The sequence below is a fragment of the Arachis stenosperma genome, chromosome 9, assembly GCF_014773155.1.
Source record: "Arachis stenosperma cultivar V10309 chromosome 9, arast.V10309.gnm1.PFL2, whole genome shotgun sequence".
Lineage (NCBI taxonomy): Eukaryota > Viridiplantae > Streptophyta > Magnoliopsida > Fabales > Fabaceae > Arachis > Arachis stenosperma.
The window spans coordinates 129,068,329-129,071,535 of record NC_080385.1 but is presented as its reverse complement, the minus strand read 5'-3'; the positions used below and the strand labels follow the sequence as shown (position 1 = coordinate 129,071,535).

At 37.8% G+C, this 3,207-nt stretch overlaps 1 non-coding gene across 1 annotated transcript; it reads right to left on the bottom strand.

Moving 5' to 3' along the window:
• Positions 1-3,103: 3,103 nt before the first annotated feature.
• On the bottom strand, positions 3,104-3,207 carry LOC130953853 (small nucleolar RNA R71). Its single transcript, XR_009076013.1, has one exon. It is a non-coding gene; the product is annotated as a small nucleolar RNA R71 (small nucleolar RNA).

The window sequence follows — 3,207 nt, the reverse complement described above, 5'->3', positions numbered from 1 at the left end:
TTAATTATCTTGCATTTATGTTTAGTTAAATATTTTTTATTTTTTGTTCAATTTGAGTAAAGTTAGGACTTTGTTCTTAAATATTCCAATGTTAATTAAGTTTTATTTGTGCACTTTAAGTACTTGATGAAATGTCTCTAATTATTGATGCCAAGGCATCTTAGGCTAGTTTCACTAGCATTTTTCTGTTAGTTTTAGTTGTTTTATGCATTTTCTTGAGCTTAAAGTAACCAAGAATGGTTAAATGAACAACAAAGCAATGAACCATCCAAACAGTATGATTTTGATGCAAATTCCATGAGTTTTTAGTTATATTACTTGAATGCTATGAATGGAAGATTTCTCATGAAATTTTGCAAGACTTTGATGCAGTTGTTTGGATGATTTCAGGGAAGAAGAGGTTAGGCAAGGAAGCAACAAAATCAATAAAGGAAGCTTGAATATCACATGTGGAGTTTAAGCTCCAGTTTAAGCCAGTTTAAGCTCCAGTTTAAGCTCCAGTTTCACCTCCAGTTTAACCTTAAACTGGAAGTTAAACGCCAGAAATGAAATGCACCAGGGAGCCATTTCCACGTTTAAGCTCCAGTTTAACCTTAAACTGGAGCTTAAACGTGTTCGACATTTCTCCTCCAGGGTTGCTTTCTTCCATTTCCACGTTTAAGCTTCAGTTTAACCTTAAACTGAAGCTTAAACGTGTTCGACCAAAATTCACACTCCAGGGTTGCTTTCTCCATTTCCACGTTTAAGCTCCAGTTTAAGCTTAAACTGGAGCTTAAACGTGTTCGACAATTCACACTCCAGGGTGGCCTTCTTCCATTTCCATGTTTAAGCTTCAGGTTAACCTTAAACTGAAGCTTAAACGTGTTCGACTACTTTACCTCCTGGAAGTGTCTGGCGTTTAAGTTGCAGTTTAAGCTTAAACTGCAACTTAAACGCCACTATTTGAAAAGGTTTCTGGGCCAAAGATATTGCAGTTTAAGTTAGCATTTGAGCATAATCATTAACTTAAACGTACTCTGGTATGAAACCCAATTGAATATCATGGTTTATGGGATTGGGCCTGAAGAATTGATGAGTCTGGAATTTCAATTTGTTGAGTCATGTGTCATTACTTGATTATCACTAAGTTGGCTCAATGAATGTTACAGAATTGGATCAGCAGCCTCATCAGGATTATGGATCATAAACCCAAAGCAAAAGGAAATCAGGGAAAGGCCTCAAAGCCCAAGAAACACAACAGAAGCTCAATTGAGAAAGTGTATAAATAGGATAGAATTTAAGTTAGTCAAAGGACTTTTGAGAACTTTGGGGATCATTTTTTTCTAGTTTTCATACTTTTTGTAATTGAATTCAGAGCTATGACTCACTAAACCCCTTTCATTGGGTTAGGGAGCTCTATTGTAATTAAATGAATCAATAATAGTTTTTATCTTCTTCTTCAATCTTTTCTCTTGAATTTTGTTAGAAAGCTTCTCGATCTAATTCCATTGGCTAGTTGTCTTGGGAAAGAAACTATCCATAATTGGAATCCTTCGGAACCTTGGGAAAGGAATGGAGAATTCATGCTAGAGAAGCTTTCTCACAGTGAATTGGATTGGGGTTTGGATGGATATTGTGACATGTAATCCTACCAAATTGTGGTTCATGAAACTGTGTGGTATAATCAGTGATCGAGCATCATCTCTTCTTATGAACATTTAAACCAAGGGATTGGGAATTTGTTTATTTTTAGAGAGAATTGGTGAGCCAAGGGATTGGGATCCAATCATATAAGATTTCCAAGCAAAATTCAATGAATGCATTGGTTGAGGAAGGGATAAAAATGTTTTGATTCGGAGATCTCAATATCTCCTGAAACCCAATAAATTCCCCTTTTCTGATCTACCACTTTCTCTTTACATTCTGCAATTAAATTCATGCAATCACCCCGATCCCTTTTAATTTCAGCAATTTAGTTTCTCGCTCTTTAATTCATGCAATTTAAGATTCTGCAATTTCAATTTCTTGCCATTTACGTTTCCCGCTAATTTTACATTCCGCAATTCTCATCTAAATCTTGATTCCGCTCAACTAGAACAAACTTCTAATTCGAATTGCTCACTCAACCAATCCTTGTGGGATTCGACCTCACTCTATTGTGAGTTTTTACTTGACGATAACCGGTGCACTTGCCGGAAGGAATTTTTGCCGATCGTGCAATTTCCTAAAATCGTAGCTATCAAGTTTATAGCACAACAAGTTTATGGCGCCGTTGCCGGGGATTGGTTTTCGATTGACAATTCTCACATTGGAAGTTAACTAGATTGAGCATTTTTCTTGTTTTGTTAATTCAGTTCAAGTTACTTGTTGAATTTTAATTTCTGCACTCTGTTACTTGCTTTCTTTCTTTATGCCTTTAAATTCAAGCAACTAACTCACTGACTCACTAACTATTTGAATTAATTCCTCAACTGCTCTAACCATACTCTTCCATTAACCAAGAGTATTTCACTTGTTTGTTGCCTGTGCTGTGTTCTTGTATGACAAGTAGGAGAAGAGAGACATCAACTCATCCATATACCGAACCAGAGATGACCCTTCATAAACTTAGAAGGGAAGCAAGAGGGAAGAGAGTACTGGGAGAAGAAGAATCTGAAGGAGAATCTGAGGACAATTTTGAGGAAGCTCTAGATCTCAACATGGATAGAGAAGTTCACAACCATGAGAGAGCTGATGGAAACAATGCCATTCCCGAGAGGAGGGTTCTTGGTTCATACATAAACCCAACCTCTGGGAATTGTGGTAGCAGCATTCAGAAACCACCCATTCAGGCCAACAATTTTGAACTCAAACCACAGCTAATATCACTGGTGGAGAATCATTGTTCATTTGGTGGGAGTGCTAATGAAGATCCAAACCAACATCTCACAAAATTCCTGAGAATTTGCGACACTGTGAAGTCCAATGGAGTCCAGGAAGATGCCTATAAACTGCTCTTGTTCCCATTTTCACTTAGGGACAAGGCAGCTAAGTGGCTGGAATCATTCCCAAGGGGGAGCCTAACAACCTGGGATGAGGTGGAAAGCAAGTTTCTAGCACGTTTCTACCCCCACAAAAGGTCAATAGGCTTCGATCTGAGGTTCAGACTTTTAGACAACAAGATGGTGAAACTCTCTACGAGGCATGGGAGAGGTTCAAGGATTTGACAAGGAAATGCCCACCAGACAT